The 27,652-nt window shown below is 34.1% G+C and overlaps 2 pseudogenes; both read right to left on the reverse strand.

The window, feature by feature from the left end:
- Positions 1-7,100: 7,100 nt before the first annotated feature.
- LOC149220783 ((+)-borneol dehydrogenase 1 pseudogene) lies at positions 7,101-8,341 on the reverse strand (annotated as a pseudogene).
- A 16,391-nt stretch (positions 8,342-24,732) lies between these two features.
- On the reverse strand, positions 24,733-25,446 carry LOC149220784 (short-chain dehydrogenase reductase 4 pseudogene; annotated as a pseudogene).
- Positions 25,447-27,652: the final 2,206 nt, after the last annotated feature.

The raw sequence follows: 27,652 nt of genomic DNA on the forward strand, positions 1-27,652 counted from the left end.
TTAGAATTGATGGGGGGAAATAACATATTGCTATGTAGGACTTTTTATTATTAATGTCTCTAATCTCTATCCAACTATATTGGTTGTGAGGGTCGTTTTTATAAATCCTAACATGGGGGGAGATGTTCTTCTTAATGTAACAAGCTATTCCCCCAATGCCTCTACGGGAGGATCGCTTGTTCCAGGTAGACCATAGCGTAAAGCCATCTATGTTAGGGACCTTTGATTCTTCGTGCTCCCAAGTTTCAACAAGCAAAATAATATCAACATCATTTGAAATCCAACTTAGCTTGGGGCCTTTGTTCCATGGGAAGCCCCGACAGTTCCAAGAAAGGATCCGAAGCATGTTTAATTGCTATTGATTACTATCTTTTTGGTTTCTATCTCGAATAAAGGTTTTTCTATTTCTGATTATTGCCCATTTTTCTTCCTTTCTAGCTTTTTTTACCTTTTGAACCTCCTTTCTTAATTCTGCTTGATCTTCTGGAATGAGATCTTCATTTATGAATATTCTCGTTCCTTTTAGACTTGAGGTTTTACTAAGTATGTCGTTCTTATGATTAGTGGAGCTCACTTTATGTGGATTAGTCTTCCTTTATTCTCGGTTAATTTCCCCAACCTTGTTGCTTCAGTGAGACACACTGTTTCAATTTGTAATCTATTATGTAATTCTGTTTGGGCTAAGGCTAAAGTATCCTCATCTACTTCCTCTTTTAAATCGAAGATTATAAGGTTCAAGGCCCTTTTGTTATGTTCGTGGTCTAATTCTATTAATTTTTTCATTTCATCTTTAATTGGTTTGATATCTAACTTATATACCACATTATTTAGGGTGAGGCGGTTATTAAATTTTTCTTCTAGTTCTTTAATCATGTCTTTCATTTTAAGGCTCTCTAAAGTATCAGCATCTCCTTGTTGGGATGGTTGGTTAGTATCTTGGTTTTGTTTTTCTATAATCTGCAATCTAGTCTCCATTGCCTCCATTTTATTCTCCAGTAGTTCTATTTTATTTTCTATTTGTTTTTGGATCGTGTCTTCAAGAGATGCAAATTTATTTTCCAGCATGGCTTCTAACTCTTTTTGTAGCTTGGCTTCTCTTTCTTCTCTACGTTTCTCTAAAGACTATATACTCATAAAGGCCTTGTAGAGTAACTGTGCTAGGTATGCCCTTGGTAATCTTTGTTAACTGTGGTGAAATATTCATACTTGAAATTATATGAGCAAATATGTATTAGAAAAAGAAAAAGATAAGGAATGTGTGCACCTGATATCAACAAACCTAACTGCAAACCTAACTGCAGATCACCCGTGCCCACCGCAGACCGCAGACTGAAGAATATATAGAGTACGTTTTTAATTCTTTCACCAAGCCTTAGAACTCTTTCACTGAATATGAGAAGAATATTTAAAGTACGTGTTTAACTCTTTCACCGAGCCTCAGAAATCTTTCACCGAAGTATATATAGAGTATGTGTTTAACATTTTCACCGAGCCTCAGAATTCTTTCACCAAAGAATATATGCGAAGAATATATAGAGTAAGAATATATGCAAGAATATATAGAGTACGTTTTTAATTCTTTCACCAAGCCTTAGAACTCTTTCACTGAATATGAGAAGAATATATAAAGTACGTGTTTAACTCTTTCACTGAGCCTCAGAACTCTTTCACCGAAGTATATATAGAGTATGTGTTTAACATTTTCACCGAGCCTCAGAATTCTTTCACCAAAGAATATATGCGAAGAATATATAGAGTAAGAATATATGCCAAGAATATATAGAGTATGTTTTTAACTCTTTCACCGAGCCTCAAAACTCTTTCACCGAAGAATATATGCAAAGAATATATAAAGTACGTGTTTAACTTTTTCACTGAGCCTCAGAACTCTTTCACTGAAGAATATATGCGAAGAATATATAGAGTAAGAATATATGCCAAGAATATATAGAGTATGTTTTAACTCTTTCACCGAGCCTCAGAACTCTTTCACCGAAGAAGAATATATAAAGTAAGTGTTTAACTCTTTCACCGAGTCTCAGAACTCTTATTATTTTTTAAGATCCATAAAACCACCTCATAACTCTTTCACCAAAGAATATATGCAAAGAATATAGAGAGTAAGAATATATAGAGTATGTTTTATACCTCAATTATAATTCCATAATAAAATTAAAACCAAAGTTAACCAATTAAATTTTAAATAAATAAAATTTAAATATTTTAAAAAATAAATAAATTTTGTTTTATAAAATTAAGTTGAAATAAATAAAATTTAAATATTTTAAAAAATAAATAAATTTTGTTTTATAAAATTAAGTTGGTATTTAAATTTTGAGATATAACTTGATTAATTAAAAGTCCATGCATTATCAAATGCGTAATATCCTCGCTGCAGCTGGAATAATAATATCTTCATCATTTATCGTTACCGGTCAAAAAGTGGTTTTAGTTGGGACATTGACTGTTGAAGGGGCAGGACGTATTCTGTGCGTTTTATATTATTTTTGAGGGGTTTGATTTTTCGATTTATTTTTGAGAGAGGCGTCAAAGGAATCACTGCAGTTTTATGGAATTTATAATTTCCATTTTAAACTCTTAATTACCAATACTTATAAATTTTAGTGTAAGGACAAATCATATTATATAAATATTGATGTAATGGTGCTATATATATATATATATATATATGGTCTCTATATATATAGAGCCACCAACCCACTTCGCCGCTCATTTTTGGATAGAGACCTAAAAGTGGGTAACATTGCATGCAACACGTGGGCGACCAACTATCTTCCCCATTTATGGTTACAGGCCAAAAAGTGGTTTTAGTTGGGACGCTGACTGTTGAGGGGGCAGGACGTATTCGGTGCGTTTTATGTTGCTTTTTCTTTGCTAATATTCGCACACTGCTTAATTCCAAATGAGTGGTTTTGTTCTTCTCTTAACTGAATCTTTGTTTGTTCCACGCTCCCTTCCACGTTCAAATTTTTATCTACACCCTCAATTTATATTTCATGAAGGATCTGTTAAGCAATTCAATCAATGGTTTTAATGCTTCAAATTTAGATACCCTTTGAACTATAACAGTTCCAAGAAAAGAAGTTAAGTTACACAGTTATTGATGTTGCAGAATGCATGTTTATTTTAATTTAGAATTTAATAAAATGTGATTTTTTAAAATAGTTAGAATAAAAAATGTTTTAGATTAACAGTTTGGTAAGATTATTTCTTTATTATCATGTTTAATTACTTATTCCAAATGGGGGATAGAACAAAAATTGAACTCATGATTTGGGTGAAACTTAGTTTCCAAGGCTATTACCAATTGAACTAGCCCAAGTGACCTTTTATTTCATTGTTCTCTATCAAAATTTTAATTTGCATGCATAAGCTATTAACAATAATCTATAGACCTATAAATCTAAAGAGATATAAAACTGCAATAGTGTATATTTTGACAATTTTAAGTACACTTTTATTAGATTCATTGTGGGGAACTATCCAGTGGAATATCACATAAATTTATGGATCATTATGACTCAATGGGTTTTTGCTTACATCACTAAGGATTTTTTTTTTTCTTCTCATGTCTATCTATGTCTAGGGGTGACACAACCAGCGTATTTTTATAAGTTTCTATTTACAAGATGCTCTACTTAGATGAGATCCTAGCAACCTCGAGACTTTGAATTTATGTTATTAGTGTAGTATCATAAAATTCTTGGTCTATGTAATCCTCATTTAACATAATGCAAAGTCTCTCTATATATATACAATACTTAAAGAATATTTATATTATAAACATGATTATTAAAGCTAATAATATTACTATTTAAATAATGTTATTAAAAATAACAGCTATAACATAAAAATTAACAAAAATAATTTTAATATTAATATTTCAATATTTTATCATTTAATAATTAATTAAATATTTTAATTAACCATGGTAACTTAATTAATTAAAAATATCAATAAAATTTAACTCACTAATTAATTAATTTTAACATTTTATTTCTTTAACCGAACTCTCTTTTTTATGTTTGACTTAATTGACTAAATAAATAATAATTATGTTAATAATCTTAATATCTTGTTCAACACGATTTTCAACTTGTTCAAAACATTTTATCTCTCACGTGAATAACTTTGTCATGATTTTCAACTTGTTTAAAACTTTTCTTTTTCTTTCTCACTTGAATATCATGCTCATCATGATTTTCAACTTGTTCAAAACATTTTATTTTCTCCCTCCCCTAAATATCGTCCTAAACATGATTTTCAACTTGTTCAAAACTTTTGGTTTCTCCCTCGCTTGAATAGCATGCTCATCATAATTTTCAACTTGTTCAAAACATTATGTTTTCTTCCTCACCTGAATATCTTTCTCATCATATCACACTCATCATTTTCAACTTGTTCAAAACAATATGTTTTCTCCCTCGAGTGAATATCTTGCTCATCATATCACACTCATCATGATTTTCAACTTGTTCAAAACTCAGCTTTCTCCCTCACCCCGATATCTTGTTCATCATATCACACTCATCATGATTTTCAACTTGTTCAAAAATTTCATTTTTCTTCCTGGTCTGAATACTTGCTCATCATGATTTTCAACTTGTTCAAAACTTTCTATTTTCTCCATGATTCTCTGAATTATAAAAAATTTTCCACTCGAGCTATTATACTTTGACACATAGAAGATTTGAACCAATGAACTATGGTAAAGAGTGCCTTAAGAGCCTAACAATTTACCATTGATTCAAATCCACATGGAATTTCCTTTTTTTAACCAAATCTAACTAACGAAATTCCTTTTTCCATTTTAAAACATTTAATTCTTAAATAAATTTCATTCTATTCCCCTTCAATCATTTTTTAAAATAATTTCTTATAACAATTCTATTAACCATTACCCATTATTTTTTATCTTTAATCTTTATGCAAAAAAACTAAAAATAAAAATAAAAATAACAAAACTGAGAATTGACAAGATTATATCATAAATGTGTCAAATATTGCTTTAAATGGCCTATATTTTTAGTTAAATTTAGCAATTTAATTATTGATTCAAATTCAATTTTATGTTATTTATATCAAATTTTTAAATATATAAATTAATATAATATTTATAAAATTGATAAATATAAATAACAATAATTAAAATTTCTACCATTTTAAATTAAATTTTTTATTAAAACTTATAAAAATATTAAAATATATAGTTAAAATTAAATTTTAATTATATAAAAGTACATTTGCAATAATGTAAACCAACTTAGACAAGCAAGGCACTTGTTGGATGTATCTGCAATGAAGCGTCCTTGTTATCAGTGATTCCTCCACCACGCCACTGGAATCAATTTGGGGAGTACATTGTTGACTCATTTTGGGGAGTACATTGTTGACTTACTTATATATTAGGGTTAATTCTCATTTTCAGAAATAGATACCATATTTATTTTATTTTAGTTCAATTCTGTACTCGAATTAGTTTTACGGGTACAATGTTGACTTACATATTATGGTTAATTATCATTTTAAGAAATAGATACCATATTTATTTTATTTTCATTCAATTCGCTACTCGAATTAGTTTTACTAGTAAATTGCATATTATGCTTAAATATAGATTTTTATTTTCATTCAATTCGCTACTCGAATTAGTTTTACTAGTAAATTGCATATTATGCTTAAATATAGATTTTAAATAAAAAATTTTAAGGAAAAGAGTAAAATTATTTATTTAGATAATGATAATGAACATTATCTACTCAAATTGAATATTTATGTTTAAATATTGTTTTATTGAATAGAGAGGATATTTATTTGATTGCATTAAGAGATGTTTTCCAATTTAATATCATTTGTAATATTTTATTTGTCTTGTACCGTTTATTATTTGACTTACTCAAATAATATAAAAATAAAAATAAAAATAATATTTAATAAAATTAAATTAAAATAGTCAGTTATTGTAGGCAATTTTTGGTCTCTATATTTGAATATAATATTTTATAAAAATAAAAATAATCATGTGTGAAAATATTTTTAATTGGTCAAAATAAAATAAAATTAATTAAAAAAATAATGTGAAAACAAATATAGCATTATGGTATTGACTCATGCTATGAGAATCCATGATATTGACCCATTTTATTCACTTGGAATATAGTCTATTTAAAAGGGAAATTAAGCTTGCCTAGATACCTTGAGGGATCAAATTTAGTGAGATGCAAACCTCTTTTAGAGTGAAAAGAGATTTGGTCCCTCTCAACACTTAGTAGATCTAGAGTTAAAATGGATCTAGACTAGTTTTAAAATGATAAAGCAAAATTATTAATCTAAATAATGATGATGGTCACTATCTATTCAAATTGAATATTGTTTAGAGGATTTTAAAATTTAAAAGATTAGTATCTATTTTTGGGAATTTTATTTTGATATTATTATTATTAATTTAGATAATGGTGATCGTCGCTATCTATTCAAATTGAATATTGTTTATAAGATTTTAAAATTTAAAAGATTAGTATTTATTTTTTGGAATTTTAAGGTCATGAACAAGCTAGACACCACATTGGTGTATGAGATCCCCTTGTTTGTGGGACAAGAGACCCACCTTGGTGATACAAAGTCATACATATTCTACACCTTTGATGACCTTATAAGAGGAAACACATGCTCTTAAATATTAGGTCCATTCAAATTGTAATAAAAATAAAAGTCTCATAATTTTATCACTTTTGAAATGATTATAATAAATATATAATTAAATAATAATAATAATAATAATTTTAAATTTTTTTATTAATTTTATTTGAAAAAGAGATTAAAAATATAAGACCATTTACAATGGGACACTTTGAAATGATCGTAAAAAATATATTAATGTATAATTATATTTAAATATATTATCTTTATTTCCAATAAATATTTTTATTCATTTCATTAAAAAAATACAATGTAACGGGTTTTTTGGTATATTAAACTCACAAATTCATATATATATATATATATGAAGATTAAATAATAAAAATTTAGAATGCATTCACAATTACATAGCTTGGCACCTAAAAAAATCTAAAACAAAATGATTAAACTTCTCCCTTAAAATTATCCTACAAACTCTGCAGATTTCGTGTATGGTCACACTTACATAGCAATGCATGTTAAAGTGATGTCTGCTGATCTGTCCCTTACAAATAGAGTCCTTCCATCATGTCATGCTTTTACACGGTCAATGTTTTCAGGATTGTACGGTCAAATCATAGAAACTGTGAAGAGAAAATGGTGAAAAGCAAATGGAGGCTGCCTCAAAGCTACTGACCATTGGGTGTCTGAGCAGCTACCTGTCCATCCACTTCGCACTGGATTTTCTTTGAACTCGCTTCTGCGAACCGATTGAAGAAGGACTTGATGGGAAGAAAATCCATGGAATTTGCAGTGGAAAAGGCTTTGCAAGACGTGAATGCCCCGTCGATTACAAGATTATGGCCGCTGATGTAACGGGCGTCGTCGCTGCACAGAAAGAGGGCAGAGTTGGCAACATCAATGGCTTCCAGAGTGACACCCTTCAGCTCCATCGTCGTCTCCAGCATCTCTTCCGCGCATTGTTTATCGAAGGACGGGAAGCTCTTCTTCATGGTGTCGATCAACATGGGCGTCGACACGCCTGCGGGTGAAACGCAGTTCACCCGAATGCCGTGCGGGGCAAGATCAATGGCCGCCGACTTCATAATGCCCAACACCGCGTGCTTCGACGCCGTGTAAGAGGGCCCGTTGGGCATCGCCATCACCGACGCCATGCTCGACGTCATGAGAACTGAACCTCTGGTTTTGGTGGCTATCATCACCCTGGCCGCGTGCTTCGCGCACAGATACGCCCCGCGCACATTCACTGAAATGACCCTTTCCAAATCCTCTACAGTGACGTCTTCCATGGACGAGAATAGCCCGCCCGGGATTCCGGCGTTGCTGAACACTATGTCGAGACGCCCGTGCTTCTCCAGCGCGAAGTCCAGCAGGGCGGAAACGTCCGCCTCATTGGAGACATCGCAGTGGAAAAAGCAGGCGTTGGGAGCGAGGGATTGAGCCACACGGTTTCCATGGTCGTCCTGAATGTCTGCAATCACTACTTTTGCTCCATTCTCCACGAACAACTTGGCGCTCGCCTCTCCAATTCCGCTGCCGCCTCCTGTGATCACACCAACCTTTCCCTGCAACCTGCAAATTACCAGCGTATTGATTAGAAGATATCCTTTGTTATAGATGAAGAATGAATAGCAAGCAAAGAAAAGAAATTGGGACGAATTCTTATGCCTCATATTATCTGCTACCTCTGCCTGTGGAATGAGAGACGATGGATATACAGAAAAGTGGAATATATATAGAGAGAGAGAAGTGGAAATATATACTCGCTGCCACCAACCCACTACGCTCCTCACTTTTGCTTACAAAGCTAAAAGTAGGTATCATTGCCTGCAACTAGTAGGCGACCCAACTGATCTGTTCCTCATTCTTTATTACCAGCCAAAAGGTGTCTTCGTCGGGACGTTGACGATTGCAAGGGCAGTGCGCATTCAGTGTATTTTCTGTTGTTTTGTCTTTGCAAAAATTCTAGATTGCTGACACTGCACCGGGGTAGCTATATTTGACTGCTTGCTCCATTATTGAGTGCAGTGATTGCAGCCGTTGTGAAAGCATGATACACTTTGTACGTTGCTTGAAAAAATGGCCGACCGACCAGAAAGTTGTTTATGTCTCTCTCAACTGAATCTTTGTTTGTTACACTCTCCCTTCCACGTTATATTATAGGCGTTGTCTACGACATCTACCCAATAGACTTTTCGCTGGAATTTGCTAAAAAGAAATTTAAAAAATCAGAATAGTGTTTGTTGAGTGAAAATGAATTTAGTAATATTAAAAAACTGGAACACACAAAATTCTAATATTTTAAGAGATTTTTCTTATTTTCCAAATTAATTTGTGAGATCTTTAGACTTTATATATATATATATATAAAATAGAGGATGTTGGGTCTAACCAGTAGGGATTGTAATTGCATATAGTCTCGTATTTATTTCAAGTTTGGAGAAGAACATACGTATGATTCATTGTGACAAATTTTATTATACTGGTTGGGACATGTCTTTTTATGTGTTTTCATGATGAGTTTTCATCGTTCGTTTTTATGCCTTTTTTTCAACGTTTCAGTCATTTTTTCATGTTCATGAATGTTATAAGTCGTAAATAAGATGCCTTACGATTGGGATGTGCATTAAGTTGATTGGGATGTGTTCTTTATATGTGTTTTTAATTTATTTATTTTATGTCGATGAATGTTATGAGTGGTAGATAAAATATTTTATAAATCTCAGTTTGATAGTCAACAAAACTTATTGAAGAAATTTTTTATTTTTTTTTAATTTTCATATTTAATTTTCGAATTTTTCATAGTTTTGACTTTTACTTGTCAGCACAAGAGAGTGGTATGTTTTGTCTTTTGAGAAATGAAGTTTGTGTGTCTAGTGATTGTAAGTGTCACTTGTGTCAATGGTTCTGTAGAGGGAGAGGGTGGGAGTGAGTGCCGAGTCGGCTAGGAGTAGTCACAACACAATAGGACATGTACAGTTTCTAGCGGAACATTCCCCATGAATGCGGCAGTCACAACACACAAGGTAAGATAACACGTATAACACTCAATGGATTAGTCCGCATGAGTGCAGTGGTTGTTATGGAAAGTTTAATGTGAAAGCTCTATGTGATGTCCAAGAGAGTAGTCTACATGGGTGAGACAACATTAATAGCATATACAACACATTTTCATTAACATATATGTATTACAACAAGTGAATTAGTTCAGGTGTTAAACACAAGTTAAATCAACATGCATTACAAGTGTTAACGATTAGTCTTACAACAATTACAATACATGTATGAAAACATGTTGGCCTGTGAGCAGGCTTCTAAATTAAGCGAAAGTTCCAAGATACATCATTACACCATACATCACTAACCCTGCGTGCGGGGCGTTGGAGCCACTACTTACTCCTCAAAGAAAAGATTACAAACTCTCAAGGCTATGCGGGAGGAGCTGAGGTGAAAAATTCCTTTGCATGTACAAATGAAGGGGTATTTATAGTCAAGGGTGACACTGAGCCTTGTGGCTATTCGACTACCCTCATGATTGTTTGACTTCCATGACTTTTCAACTTTACATGACTCTTCGTACAACAAGTGGGTCTCTTATGGCGACAATAGAGATTTTGATGACATGACTCGACATGACACTACTGGTACATTCGTGTTGCTGCTGGTGTGCATGTCAATCCACAGTGCTGCTGGGTGATGGATGTCCTCATTGTGTGTCACAAATTCACATCCACATGGCAAAGTGCATGGACTATTCGATGGTCATTGGTTTGTTTGATGTTGCATTCACACATTGCTCCTTGCTTGTATGTTGGTAAGCCTGACAAGTTCATCCATTCGTGAGAGGTGCATGTTCATATATCCGTTCGTTTGTGAAAAAATCTTACATGTTTGCTCGTTCGTTCGTCCGCGAACACATCTTTGCATGATCATTCATTCACGAGCACATCTCTTTGCATGCATCGTCTGTTCATCCATTGGTGAACCTGTCCTTCTACATGTGCTCCCTTTGTTCATCTCGTTCATCGTCATGCCATGTTTGTTTGTGTATCTGTGTATACAGTCACTCATGACGAGACGACATCAAATCCATAAACCTCCTAGTCTACCATGATGCATGATCATTTCGTATGCAGGTGACCGATAGAGGTGACAAGGTTGCGAGGCAGGATGGAGGCTCTAGGTACTCCTGATGAAAACTGTGCAGCAGTCACTGGGTGATGGATATGGGCAATCTAGATCGATAGTGACTATCCGCGGGGTCTGGCTCAGATGGAGGAAAAACTGCACAGTTTTTGGGAGGGACAGTCCGGGCTGCGAGAAGGCTAGGCAGGTAAAATATGCATAGTTCTGGAACGAGCGGGTAGCAGGAGCCTGGCAGCCAAAACTATGTGATTCCTGACGAGAACTGGCAGTAAGCTGTTGGGTCACTGGCAGCAAAAATTGCGCAATTCCTGAGGGGAACTAGCAGTCAGCTGTCAGGAGCTTGGCAGCAAAAAATATGCAGTTCCTGGAGAGAACTGGCAGTCAACTATGGGAGCTTGGCGACAAAAATTGTGCAATTCTTGGAGGGAACTGGCAGTCGGCTTCCGGGAGCTGCTGGTGGGAAAATCTGCGTTGATGCTGGAAGGCTGGCCTCTTGATCACCTCTACGCAGTTTTTGAGCTAAGCAGATTGTTGGGCAGCAGAGGGCTTGCTCATGAAAGCTGTGCAATTTTCCAGGTGAGCAGTCGGTCGACTGAATAGAGGGCTGACTGGAAAAACTGTGCAATTTTCTGAGGGAGACAAGGATGGGCACTTGGTGTCTTTCTGGCCTGTCCATGCAATTTTCTCATTTAGCGGAGTGGGTAAGGTCTACAGCCTCTGCGTAATTTTTGAGGGGAGTTAGTCCTGGGGTGGCTGCCGGGTCAGACTCTCCGGTTGGCCAGCATGAAGGTTGATTGATCTGCTTGTAGGTAGTGCAGCTTGAAATGGCTTGCTTGGTGCTTCTACGCTTTTCCGAGTGACAGTTTATCAAGTCGATGGTGGGGTGATGGTCTGGCTGTTAGAGGGGAATCTCGTCGTCAGAACCTCAACAAAGTGACTAAGTGTGTGAACGAACGAAAGATTCATATGTGATTTTGCAAACACAAACTTACATGACTTGACGACGAGATGACTCAAACCATCCAGACACACGTGCTCAACATGACTAAACGACAATGTAAGCGACAAACACGAAACCTCTGATTGATCATTGGTCGACCACGACACTTGCACAACAATGTATGTGACTCCGAGTGTGACTGCGACATATGTTTACATAGCAAACACAATAAGTACACATGAAGCGAAGACTTTGAGTATAACCAAAACATGGTTGCAAGTATGACTTTGACATCAACATGCAAAAACTTGGGCGAAATGATCAAGCAAGGTGGGTGCGAAGACTCACACGAGCTCACGGAGTGAACTCGAGTGTGCGCAGACATCAAGTGAAACTCTCAAGGGAGGCTCTGAAATTGGGTGTATGCAAAAATTTTGGAGGGTGGTTGTATCCGCTACAATAGTACATTATAGGAAAATCTAAGAAATGTAAAGTGGAAATAAGTACTAAGTAGTATATCTTACAATCTTTTGTATATAATTGTTTGGTCTCCTAACATCAGATACATATGGAAAACAATGATCATGATGTAGTAACCTTATTTTTTGGCCTAAGATTATCTCTCGTAACACGTTGGTTATACAACAACCCAAGTCATATTATTGTTAGTTCTTACTAGTGCCACCTAGAGTTACTGCCTTGACTGGGTCAAGGTATGAAGTCCACGAAATTTTAAGAGTTCATTAATCCACCACTACATGAACTTCTTTAAGTGGGATTAGTTGGATCCCAAACTTCCACGACCATTTTGAGGCCCTAAATGATGTTTTTGGGAAATTTAGGGGGCCAAGGTTTGTCATGGAATTCCTTGGATAGAGTCAAAATTTGTAATCCTTATATAGTTCCTTTTAACAAGATTTTTTGCACCAAATGAATATTGTATGCAAAAAAATTCCCTTATGAAGTTGATATACCAACTAACCACCTTAGGGCCCAGAAACCTTTTGGTGTTTCATCTTCTAGGGTTAGATTTATGAACCTTTAAGGTTATTTATTTATGTTAAAATGCCATTATTTTGTTCTCTTCTAATATCTTTTGTGAATGTGAGTAACCTCCATCTCTTTGCGTCGAAGGATAACTATCAACATTCTAGCCAGTTTGTGTTCTATAATATTTTGTTATTTCATTTATTAATAGATGTTTGGTTTTCAATCTATCACTAATATTTTGATTATATTTCATTGTGTATGTTTCACTTCCTTTGTTTCCTTTAATTTAATTCCTTTTACAACCCGAATCAATAGCATCAAAGCAATCTTCTCCTTGTTATTTCTTGTTGCATGTCCTCAGTAATGCCATGGTACAGAGAGTTGGGTCTCAATCTAGTTTCACTTGGGAACAATCGCTCTTTCCAACCCAAGTAGCATACCATGGGGGAAGAAAATATATGTGATATAGCAGGAAATTCTATCAATTTGTTGCTTGGGGAGGAATTCATGCAACAAAGGAATGAGATGATGAACAATTTCTCCAAAAACCTTTAAAAATTTCCAAGATTAGCCAAGTCCACTTCAAGATTTTTTTTTTTTGAGGAACAACACTATTCAAGGTACAATTTAACTTTGATATCCCCATACTCTAAGGCTAAATACATGTAAATATTTTGGGGAATGGTTAAATATATTAGAATACTATTACTCTATCCAAAAATATTCAAACCATGAAAATAATCATTTTTAAACTCCTAAAATTTGTTCCCCGTGTCAAATATTGGTGGGAAGTTTAATATGAGAGTCAAAATGAAGATGAGTCTACGATAATTAAGGCAAGACCCACTTAGAAGCTTTTGTTGATGCCCTTGAGGAGGAGTTCTACCCTATAGAGAAATATGATGAATAATACATAATAGTGACAACCATGTGATAGGAGAGAGATGAAATGATGCCAGAGTACACTAATATTCTTCATACCTTGTGTTCAAAGCTAGGTATCAACTCACTTTGAGTGGCACCTAGTTCTTAAATACAGTAGTTGTATACATAGGTACAACCAAATAGAGATGGAATTCTTCAACTCACCTCACTAGGAGTTTCTTATTGATATGCTATGAAATTTGAATAGAAAATGAAGTAGAGAAACAAGCAAGAGTTTGAATTTGAAAATACACTACAACAAAATCCTATAAAAGGTGTCTAAAACTCACAAAAAAAAGGATAGATTAAGGAGATCCAACCTCAAGACTGCCATCCCAAGTCATATACAAATAATCATAATGGGAAGTCAGAAAAAGACATCAGAAAGTGGTTTGAGGTCCAAAAAATCCCTTGGGACAACACTAATGAATGTCACTCATAATAATTTCTAGTAGAGATTAAAAAAAAAGAAATATACTTTGGTTATGATTTTGATTTATATTAGGATATAGAAAATTAGATCATTGATTCATAATTCGGTTCTACCATCACAACCATAAATATCCAACCAAAAGAACTAAAGGATACTAAAGTGGGGAAGTGCCTATTGCTTTCGCATATGTGGATGAAGGGAACCCCACTACATTTCATTATTGAGAATATGAGCCAAAAGAAATTGATATCAATTGAGGTCATCAAGATATTGAAACTTTTAACAATGCCACATCCCCAACTATACACCATTGGTTGGTTGAGCCATGGATGAGACATATGTGTTAGCCAACAATGTGTCCTATCCCATGGCATCAAGAGTTTCAAAGATGATGTATTATGTGATGTGTCTCCACTTGAAGTTTTGACATTATTTTTGGATAGCCTTATATGTGGAAACACCATGTTGTTTATGAGTCTCATCCCCTTATCACCATTGTTACTATTAAAGATTAGCTCTATAGGGAACCAAAGGTAGTTCCAACTACTGCAATTTTATTTATCTTAGAAAAAAATGCCAAAAGGTAATGTCTTAGATTACAAAGTTTGTCTTATTTTTGTTATTGTCATAAAGTCAAAGGAAGGTCATTGTGACCACCACAACCTCAACATAATGCCTCTCTACATAACAAAAGTAGGTCGACACAATGTAGAGACATATAGAGATATCTTCACTACACATGTGGGAATGCCTCTGCATTTCCATGTTCAACACTTTATTGAATTGATACATATTTCTCGTTTACCTGATGACCCAATATATAGATGCTCTCTCTTGGAGAATGAAGAAATTAAATGCCATATTCATGAGCTCCTCCAAAGGGGACACATTTGACCGAGCTCCTCACCTTGTGGGAGTCGAGTCATGTTGATGAAGACGAAGGATGGTATATGGAGACTCTATATTGATTATAGAGCCCTGAACAAAATCACTATTAAGAACATATACCCAATCCCTAAGATTGACAATCTTCTTAACTAACTTAAAGGTGTCAAGATCTTCAATAATATTGATCTAAATTTAGGCTACCACTAGGTTCCAATTGAAAAAACTAATGTATCAAAGACAACCTTCAATATAAAGAAGTCATTTTGAGTAGTTTTTAATGTCATTTGTATTGAATACTGTTCCAACAACATTCATGAGGATTCTGGATGATATCCCACAGTCATTCACAAACACTTTTGGATGACATCCTTATCATCAACAAAATCTTGGTGGAACATTTGCAACACATTCAATAGGTCTTGAGCACCTTGCAACAACACAAATTAAATTCCAATGTAGATAAATTCTCATTTGGCATGCATAGAACTCAATAATTGGGATACATTATGGATGAAAATTGGATGCATGTGGACCTAGCCTAGATTTGATTCATTTTAGATTATCCAGGTTTGATGACTCTAACATATTTTTGTAGCTTCTTGGGCTTTGCTAACTTCTAGTAAATTTTCATGGTGGGGTTCTTTGATATAGCTTGGTCCTTAAGTCAACTGACTGAAGGTTGAGAAAAAACAAATATTTCCTAGCTTGAGTCATAACAAAAAGCATTCAAGGATCTAAAACACTACCTTTTCTCATCACCATTCCTCACCCTGTCATACCTACAACAACCATTTTATTTTGAGACAAATAATTCTAACTATGCTATTAGAGTAGTCCTCACTCAATAAGGACATTTAGTGGCTTATCACAACGAAATACTCTTTGATATTATCTAGAGATACCCCATCTTTGACAAGGAGATGTACTCCATCATGTAGGCATGCCAATAATGGAAACATTATATTTTTTGGAAGGAGATTATCATCCAAACTAATAACAGGCCCCTGCAATTAATGTAGATAAAAGGAAAGTTATAGAATGAATTCCATAAAAAATGGTCCAAATACCTGTAATATTTCCACTTCAACATCAAATACAAGAATTGTAGTTCTAATCACATCATAGGCTACCTTAGTTGCCCCTTAGTTGTGGTGCTAACCATAGTACATAAATATTGTGGGCATGAGACTTCTGGGTGGCCATAATTATGCAACATTGACTCTGACTTTGCTGCCACATAATAGACATTGATCATAAGAAAAAAAATCTATAATTTTTCCTTTGGGATGTTCTCTTATACTACCTAGGTCGCCTTTTTATTCCTTCAAGTGAGAGTTCGAAGATGATCTAGGAGATACATTATAGTTGAGTGGCAGGGAAATTTGGTGTGGAGAAGAAAGTTGTAGTACTTCAGAAGTATTTACTAGCCAAAGCTTTGACAAGATTTACTCTAGTATATGAAATCATGTACTTCTTATACCATTTCTAAACCATCTATCAAGAAGTAGGGTTGTAAACTCCTCTACCTACCCTAAACAAGTCCTGGAGTCAGTCTCCATGGATTACATTTTATGTTTACCATCCATCAAACATGGTAACGATTGTGTGGTTGTGGTTGTCAACTAGTTCTCTATGGTAGCCATTTTGGCATCATGGAAGAAGAGTATCACAACTAAATCCATTGCTAAAATGTTCTTTAAACCTGTCCGGTTTCATTTTTGGCTATCTCATACCATTATTTAATATAGGAATATAAGGTTCCTCAAAACATTTTGGTCCAAACTATGGTCTTTTATGGATACAAAGTTGACCAAATTTATCCTCTTTCATCCCAAATTATATGGAAAAATAGAAATGTTCAACATGATGATTGTGCATATATTGCATATGTACAACTCCAAGAATCTCCATACATGCAAAAAAATCCTTCCATTTGTTTAACATAGGTATAACAGAGCCCTTCATGACTCTAATTCCAAAATCATTTTCAAGTATGCTTGGGGTTCCAACCATTGATCCAAATTGACGTAGCTATGCCCATTACATCTTTATCGGTAGGGACCTCCCATGCTCAAATCAAGGTAGATAGAGTGGCCATGTTTGTTAAACAAATACAACACCTCCAATAATAGGTTCATGATATCATGTCGAAATCCAATTCCAAGTACAAGTAGTGACATGATCAACACAAGGTTTCACATTAGTTTTACACTGGTGATAAGGTGTGGTTACATTTATAGAAAGGGTTCATCAAAAACCCCCATAGGAAGCTCATAAAACTCTAATATAGACCTTACATAATGATAATAGTTATGGGTGAAAATGATTTTGACTTGAGTATTCCCCATTCCCCTGGCTTGCACCTACGATTTAATATGGAGTTGCTTCAACCATGTTTTTTACCTTTGTTGGACACTTTGGAGATCGCTGAGAAATTCCCCCCCAAATAGCGTAATCTTGAATGCAGGGTGAATGCATAAAGATGGTTACACTTTTGGGCTAAATGTGGCGATGAAATTTCAAGTTTTTCCTCTTCTATCGAATTGCAACCCTCAAAATTCATATAAGCATTGTGAATTTTGATTCAGAGTAAAAATACAATATGTGGAGAATTATGTTGTTGTCCTAATGATATTTTTTGCATAAAATTTTTAGTGTTGTATAATCTCTCAATTTTCCATTAAATGCAATATATGTCTTTGCAATTTTTTGCAAAACTTAAGAGGTATGCGTGTATTCACGTAACATAACTTAGTCTATAATGTGTAATTATCTCTCAATTTTCATTAAGTGCAATATATGTTCTTGCAAATTGTCTATAATGTGTAATTATTTCTCAATTTTTCATTAAATGCAATACATGTCCTTGCAATTTTTTGCAAAATTTAAGATGTATGCATTTGTTCACGTAGCATAACTTAGTCTATACTGTGTAATTTAATATATATATATATATATATATATATATATATATATATATATATATATATATATATATATATATATCTATATATATATATATGAGCATGATCTACATGGAGAGAACTAAGTTCTTCATATTAAAAAATTATTTTTTAATTATTTTTCAAAGTTGGCGAATTAATATTTCGATTGCATTTTGGAGAAACATGTGTTATTGATTCAATTTTAATTTTATATTATTTAAATCACAATTTTGAATATATAGTTTAATATAATATTTAGAAATTTTAGAAATATATTTAAGTATACAATTTCAATGAGAACATATGATTTCAATAATAAAAACTGAAATCTAAAATTCCACAACTTTAAATTAAAATTTGATTAATAGGGAAAAAATTAAAATATATAATGTTTAAACTACAACGACATGCAATAAATAAGTACATTTGAAATAATGTTGACAAGCAAGGCACTTGTTCGATGTGCCGGGGTGGTAGGGTCAGGAGTAGGGAAAGCCTTATTTACTATGCTATAGGTTATTTAATGCTCTAAGAGAACCTATTTGGCATTTAATACACCGAGAGTACTTGTGACCCAGACTACATCTTCATCTTGTCCAACTTCTCTTGTGACCCGGACTACATCTTCCGAACTATATCTTCATAATGTCCAACTTCTCTTGTGATCCAGACTACATCTTCATCATGTCCACTTGGACTACATCTTTCGGACTACATCTTCATCATGTCCAACTTCTCTTGTGACCCGGACTACATCTTCCAGACTATATCTTCATAATGTCCAACTTCTCTTGTGACCCGGACTACATATTCTGGACTACATCTTCATCATGTCCAACTTCTCACCAGATCCAGGATTTCTTAATTTTTTTTTGTAAGCTTGGTAGGACTATATCTTAATCATGTCCAACTTCTCACCACGATCGGGGGATAACACAAGATTTGAACCCAAAACTTCAAGTTCAATGATACTTCATTTCCACTGTCATTACCAATTAAGCTACCCCGAACACGCAATTGAACACTTTAAAAAAATTATAAAAAATATAATAATATATAATTAAAATTTAATATTTTATTTTTTTAATTTATTTGTTTAAAAAAATAAATACAATATAATAGCAATTTTAAATATTAAACTCACTTATATATTAAAATGTAATTTAAATAATAAAAATTTGGAATGCATTCACAATTACATAGTTTGGCACGAAAAAACTAAAGGAAAATAATTAAACTTATCCCTTGAAATTACCATAGAAACTCTGGAAATTTTGTATATTTAATATCGTCACACTTACATAACAATGCATATCGTGATATCTGCTGATGCATAATCAGTCCATGATCTTTACATATATAACAAAAAGGGAAGGCGCTCTTTGATTCGACCTACCTTTGATTCTCCAAATTATTTTCTGGAGGGGTTTGATTTTTCGAATTACTTTTGAGAGATGTGTCAGAGGAATCACTACAGTTTTATGGAATTTATAATTTCCATCTTGAAATTTTTAATTACGGATTTGAAAAGTTTACCAAAACTTACAAATTAATTTGGATGTAATGACAGATCATATTATAAATTTTGATGTAATGGCAAACCATATTATTTACTCTAGTTGGTCTATATATATAGAGCCACCAACCCACCACCAACCCACTGCGCCGCTCATTTTTGGTTAGAGACCTAAAAGTGGGTAACATTGCCCGCAGCACGTTGGCGACCAACTATCTTCCCCATTTATGGTTACCGGCCAAAAAGTGGTTTTAGTGTAATGACATTGACTACAGTTGAGGGGCAGGACGTATTCAGTGCGTTTTGTGTTGCTTTTTCTTTGCTAATATTCGCACACTGCTTAATTCCATTGCGGTGATTTATTCAAACTTTTTTATCTACAATTTGTCTCAATTTATATTTCTTTAAGGATCGGTTAAGCATTTCAATCAATGGTTTTATTTTTTCCAAATTTAGATAATTTAGATATAGATGAGCGAGTTTGACAGTTTGATAAGACTATATCTTTATCATCTGATTACTTATTCTGATTTGGGAATAGAACAAAATACTTCTAGTGCAGTGAGACTTCTTTTCCACAGCCATTGCCAATTGAGCTACCCCAAGCTGACACTTAACATTATATTTTAAATTATGTAATAAATTTTATTTGGTTGACAAGGAGTTTGTCCGTGTTTTAGAATTTTAATTTAATTAATTATTAGGTAGATGGTAAGGATTTAATTTTTATGGAATATTTTATGATAATCTTTGGACTAGCTACAGATCAAAAGTTGAGATTTATCTTATGAGTAGTTATGTCTTTCCTTCCCTTTTAATTAAATTAATTAATTAAAACAAAATGTCATATGAGTCATATGAATATGAGTAATGAATTTTTGGACAAGTGGTATTAAAAAAGCATGGGATTGGCCCATGATTTTGTAACAAAGTCTATTTATAGGTTAAGGATTCCTAGTAAAGTAAGGGTGAATCTCCATGGCTAAAAATATTTTTACATGTTTTTTTTAAATTTATATATGTTCAACTCATATATTAAGTGTTTTTATAATTGATAATAATCATAATAATAATTTAAAATAAGGTTACAATTTAGTTATTTTTATACCTTTTTAATCTTTGACAATGTGAGATGTATCATGAGGTAACAGTTTTGATGAATATCAATGTTTATTCGCTATAAATCCATCAAGCAACTAGAGGAATCAAATATCTTAAGGTGTAAACTTAGAATACAAAAATTAAGAAATCTCAAAACTTGATAGATGCAGGGTTAAGATAGATATGTGTGTGTGTCCACTCCATGCTAAGCATGGAAGAAATTACACATCACTAATAAATTGTTTTAACCATTTATCACTAAGAAAAAGAAAGGGTTGAGGAGATTTATTAGGGCACACATTCTTTGTCATCTATAGATGCCATCACACATGAAGATGATAGTAGTGTGAAGTCTATTATCATTGGTTAGAATACCGCTTCACATATTTCTTCTACATGAATTTCAAATGATAATCACAAACAGAATACTCATGAAGAGATTAACAATCTTACAAAAGGTCTTTTAGCAATAAAGGAGAGAACTCGTATGCTGAAGGACGAAATATTACAACAAGATAGAGAGCTTAAATCCTTGGGAGTTAAGTGTGCTAAGACAACTTCCAATCTTGCCATTGTTAAGGAACAATTGGAGTTGTTGACGGGGAAGCAGCATAAACCTACTCTTAAGTTGTAGAGTAACCATCTTCAATAATACATAGACAAGACTTGCAACAACATAAGTCCACATGAGGAGTTTTACACATGGTTTTTCAACCCACATATAGATGATTTGATGACATATAAGAGTGGGATGGATGGATGATATGAGGAAGAAAGAACACAATCTTGTAGGTTTCTTCTATAGGATAGTGAGAATTATTGGATATAGGATTAGGAGGTAGAGCTTTGGCATATTAGTATTCCAATTGTAATCAAAGTAGTGCAACACCAACATGGTGGTTCATTATTTATTGTGTTAGTACTTGTACACAAGGTATTTTTTATGGGTTATTGATGGCTAGTGGGATAGATATTCTTTGAGGGGTATTGGACTCCAGAAGTAATATTGTTGCTATTGACACCTACTATTCTAGAAGACCATGTCATTTGGACTAGAGAGAGATTATGAGTTGGCATCCTATTGAGTGGGTAATTTTCGGAAATACATTTCTAGCCAGGGGTATAACACAACAGGAGTCCTTCAACATTTGGGATGATAGATTCGAAATTTGGAAATGTGATCCAGGTGAATCACTTCTTCATGCAATAAAGCTTGGTAGAGTGGTGGAGCTCAAGGTGGAGTTTATGGCAGGAGAAGAAGGAATTGTGGCAGAGACTCTTTCCAAGGAGAGTATGATCGTGGATTTGAGTTGATGGTCATAAATATGACCTAATTATTTTTTAATGATTATGGACCATTAATTTCTATTTAATAATAACAACAATATCAATAATCACATTAATATAAATCATATATAAATATTAAAAATATTACTTCTCCCAAGGAGGTTGCTCACAAGTTGGAGGTCCCCCTACTTTGATATGATGCCAACTCACACAAAAGGGGGATGCAACTCCCACTATACTTACACAGTGCATGTGCTCTTATCACTTTATCAATCATGGCATGAAGCAGACACTATGTTAAGCACCATTTGAATATTGTAGGTGGTATAGGGAGGTACAAGAAGATTTAGTAGGAAAATTCTATCAGAATGACAGAGCTAAAAGAAATTTTTGACATTATAGACCACAAGTTGACCATTATATCTAGGATATTAGCCAACATGTCCTTCTCCTTGGATGAGGGTAGTGACAAGCCAATGCGGATGCTTGGAGATCCTGCCTAATAGTTGTCATGTGATCTAGATTAGATCATTATATTTTTTTCCCATCTCGATACTCTTAGAGTGGAAAAAGCAGAGGACTCAACTCCTAGGACCATTTTCACTAACAAGACCCATTTTTGCAAAACTGATACTGAAACCTTCTCGGCGCATTTTGAGGCACTAAATGGCATTTTTTGAGGGTTAAAACTTTGTCACTTTAGAGCATGCATTTTTTTTCCTATTATACACATGGAGACCTTGCAAAGGATACAAGAATAACGCGAATCAAAGTCTGTATGCAAAATTTATGCCACTAAATAATTGACCTTCCTAATTTCACCACCATAATTCAATAGGATGCCACGTCAACCCCCATTATTCATGGAAAAGAGGCTAGCCACATGATTATGGTGATTATGATTAAGTTGCCTCATAACTCTCATAAAGGTGTAGTTGGCAAGTTGGATTCCCGAGTTCGACTCCTGAACTCCTAAATCAAGGACCTCCCAAAGTCAATTACTTAACAACATCCCAAGCCGTCACATAACCTCATTAAAAGACCACTCCCACATCTTCAACGAATGAGGGATTCTTCCCAAGATCCACAACTACCGTACTATCTGGACAACCATCCATGTTGAGCCTTTTCACTGAGTTGTTCTAAAAAAGTTTAAGAGGTTAAAATTCTTCATTGAATTCATCATCATAATTCAATGGATATTCATCTGTGGCTATATTCGCTGATTCTTTCTCTTTTAACAGATCACTGGCACAACTTTTGCAATTCCACGATGTGGGCCCAATTTTCCTGCGATAGTAGTATTCAATTTCACTTTTGTTTGCATTTTTCTTTTTCATCCTTGTCTTTGTAAACAATGTGTTTACTATTGGAGAGTTATCTTATGTATCCTCCAGTTTTAGTCTCTTTTCTTCTGCGAGAAGTGCTGCAATTGTCTCATGTAATTTTTGTGAAGACATTTGATTGACAGTGAAGATAACATTACTATAACTTGAAGGAAGACTATTTAGTAATATTGCTTTAGCATCTTCATCGTCCACCTTGGCACCTACTTCATCTAATGTTCTTATAAGAGGCATTAAATTGTTTACATGAGTGGACATAAATGTCTCTTCATTCATTTTCAGTCTAAATAATTGCAATTTTATGGAAAATTTTGCATTTGTCGCTTTTACACCAAATAGCTGAGTCAAATGTTCCCATATTTCGTTAGATGGTTTAGTGAGATCTAGAAGATGTAATTGCAAATTTGAAAGAGCCAAGCCCAATAATGGACTTAGCTTTGCCATCTCTATTTTTCCATTCAATTAATTGTTTAGCATCTGTAGGTGCTACTTCTGAACCATTCACTATACCCCACACTTTTTCTTCATTAATTGCATTTGAATTTTTACTTTCCATGAAGGGAAATTTGCATCGCTGAATTTTTCTAAAACTGTAAACTCCATGATGAAAGAAGAAAACGAAAGATCTTTTAAACTTCAACAATGATGTACCTTTCTAAAATTAAAAAAATGCTTCAACGGTTTTGTGAAAATCGCACACCACTTTCCTTTTTCCTTTACAGTGAGTTGCTCCTCAAACAACAGATACGCCACATGTCTAATCTAACTCCAGCTCACTCCTCCTGACAACACTTGAGCTCACCGCATGTAAACTCTTTAATGTTGACCGCCAGGCACGCTGGGAGACGAGCGAATATAACTTCTTATACCCGCGATAATCATTTCACCGATTGTTGCATTTGTTCTGTGTTCCATCAAACTGCGGGTCCGTTTGATTTGCCCTGGGATAGACCTCGAACTTGGAACAAAAACAAAAGTCTTACATAGGTATACTGAAATGTGCAGTGAACTTGTGAAGAAAAAAAGTCAATGTTTCGTTGTTCTACGCTCGACAACTTAAATCTAATGATTACAGTGCATCACTCTCAACATGGCTCATTTTCTATGGAAGCATCCACCTAGCCGTCGCGTTACACCTTCAATATTCTACAGCTAATAGCATCGGCCTCAGATTTCTTTTACACCACTCACCGCAGCAGCTCTCAAGCAATATAGTCGCTCCAAAGCACAATCTCCTCTCACTGATTCACATTGCAAACATCAATGTTCACACATCTCGAAAGGTCGTACAAGTCCCCAACTTCAGTCAATTCACACTCCAGTGCTGAATAAAAAACACATAGCTAAAAGCTTCTACAATCACTCTCTAGGCTACATACGTTTAAACCCTCTCGACTCAGGCTCTGACACCATGTTCAAAAATGGCTGAAAGCATTAATATATTTTACACAAAGGTGTATGCGCTCAAGACACACACACTTACATTCAAAGATTACTCTAATATATAGAGTTTCTCAAATCTAACTTATTCCTAACTTAGAAGTAGAGGTCCACCTCTACTGAGTACGAAGGCATACATACTCTACCCCTACTCTACACCTCTCATTTGAACTCGCTGCTGCGAACCAATCGAAAGACTGGATGGGAAGAAAATCCATGGAATTTGCATTGGAGAACGCTTTGCAAGACGTGAATGCCCCGTCAATTACAAGACCGCTAATGTAGTGGGCGTCGTCGCTGCACAGAAAGAGGGCAGAGTTGGCAACATCAATGGCTTCCAGAGTGACACCCTTCAGCTCCATCGTCGTCTCCAGCATCTCTTCCACGCATTTTTTGTCGAAGGACGGGAAGCTCTTCTTCATGGCGTCGATCAACATGGGCGTAGACACGCCTGCGGGTGAAACTCAGTTCACCCGGACGCTGTGCGGAGCAAGATCCGTGGCCGCCGACTTCATAATCCCCAACACCGCGTGCTTTGACGCCGTGTAAGAAGGCCCGTTGGGCATCGCCATCACGGACGCCATGCTCGATGTCATGAGAACTGAACCTCTGGTTTTGGTGGCTATCATCACCCGGGCCGCGTGCTTCCCGCACAGATACGCCCCGCGCAAATTCACTGAAATGACCCTTTCCAAATCCTCGACAGTAACGTCTGCCATGGACGAGAATAACCCTTCCGGGATTCCGGCATGGCTGAACACTATGTCGAGACGCCCGTGCTTCTCCAGCGCGAAGTACAGCAGGGAGGAAGTCTGCCTCTCTGGAGACATCGTACTGAAAATGGTCGGCATCAGGACTCCAATAGTGATCAAATTTGAAAGGTGGGTTTTAATTTTATTTGGAAGGGCATTTATTTATTGTCGGGACTCCAGTAGTGATCAAATTTGAAAGGTGGGTTTTAATTTTATTTGGAAGGGCATTTATTTATTTAACTTTTAAAGATGAAAGGTTATAAAAAAAATTGTACTTCTATTAACAAGTGTATATTAAATAAACTTTTTATAAAAAATGCCAAAATGAAATAGTGTCTTAAATTTTTAAAATTTAAAAAGTGGCTACATTAAAACACTATAAAATTTCAATAAAATTTAGTAATAGGCAAACATTTTTCTCAAATTTTATTAAAAAAAAAGAGTAAACATATATTTCTTCTATTCATTAGATAATTTTCAAAAGTATTTGAATTTACATCATTGAAAATATAAATCTATTTGCACAATGGAAATTTTTTATTTAGTTTTCATTTGTTTCTAATTTATACTATATGTTTTTTTAGCTTGAAACAATTTAAAACAAACCCAAAAAATAAATATATACCTTCAACAACCAAGTGAATTGAACTTTTCTTTTAACATTGCTCAATCAAAGAACACTATCAATAGACTTTCATCAACATTAAAAACTTCAAGCTTTATAGATTCAAAAAATTATGTAATTAAAAGGAATTTTTCTATATCTAATAGGGAAATATTGTATAATGTAATACACATATGTAGTGTTGTTGTTGTATGGCTTGGTTGGTCGGTATTTTTTGTTTAAGAATGGTTTTCAAATTTGGTCCTTACAATGAATTCAAGTTTGGTTGATATTTTTTTATAATAATGTTTTTTGTTTAAGAATGGTTTTCAAATTTTGTCCTTACAATGAATTCAAGTTTGGTTGATATCTTTTTCTAATAATGTCTTTTCATTTCGTTGATGTCTTTTTCTAATAATATAGTTTCTTTTCATTAACAATGTCGTTTAATTTTTCTATGATTTCAACATCTCTTTAAAAACCCTTCATAGCAGTAGCTACATGGACAACACCCACATGCACAATTTATTTCTTAGATGTCAAATGGAGAGAATGAAGCAGGAGACACAATAGTAGTTGTATGGATAACTATTAGCTATTCTATATCTTTTGGGAAGACCAATCGGAAAAACAAAAATAAGTTGTAGCCCTGTAGGCAGACCAATCTTAGGTTGTGTGGTTATTAATAGAGCCCTAGAGTTTCATTTTAACACTTCTCTCTGGTTCAAAACTCTACATAATTTTATGGGAAGCACACTTATTATTTCTCAATTTTTTTTATAGCATTAATTTCTACGTTTTCAACAACTAGAGAGTTAATAAAGAAAAAGGCTTTTTAAGATAAGAGAAGAAATACGAGGTTTTAAATAAAGTTTGATTTTACAAATGCTAGCCTTAATAGTAGGCTTGATTACAATAGGTTCAAATGGCAGCAACGCTAGGATTTTGTAAGCATTATGGTTGTCAATCACAGAATCATCTAAAAATAGAAAAGAGATGGTAGTAGTTATTTACAAGAACATAAAAAACTTTAGAATCACTAAGCGTAGTTACCACTATCTAAAGGGTAATTTCATAATTGAACAATCTTGTCTGAATGGTTGCCAAAATTGAAAAATCTTGTGTGAATGGTTGGTTGACAAGAAAGAAAGAAAAGTTTGCAAATTAGGAAAGAAAATGAAGATACAACAGAAAATTTTGATTATGATGTAAAAATGTCATTATTATCACTTTAATCTATTTTTAAACACGATAAAATTACATCTTTAACTAATTTATTTCATTTATTACTCTAAAATGAAAAATTATTCATTTATTACTATAAAATGAGAATGCATTAATTTATCACTATAAAATAAGAATTCAAATTAATAAAGAGATTACTCTGTCTATATATCAATGTTTTCTAAAAAGAAACCCTAAATAAATAACCCTATGGGCCTTATTATGTTATCTCAAGATTTCCATGTCGAACATGAGAGTTTCAAAGTAATGATGTCTTCATGGAAAATGTAAGGAACCCTATCGACCTTATTATACTATGTCAAGATATCTATGTGGAACATCAAAGTAATGTCATGAATATGTCCTCATAATTAAGGTAGGATGGAAGATGTTTTCATAGCGGTAGGATGACCAGTACTCGAATATATTCGGGATGATCAGTGCTCGAATATATTT

The sequence above is a fragment of the Pinus tabuliformis genome, chromosome Q (genome assembly GCF_031772625.1).
Source record: "Pinus tabuliformis cultivar Carrire ecotype Pingquan chromosome Q, CPIR1, whole genome shotgun sequence".
NCBI classification, from domain to species: Eukaryota; Viridiplantae; Streptophyta; class Pinopsida; order Pinales; family Pinaceae; genus Pinus; species Pinus tabuliformis.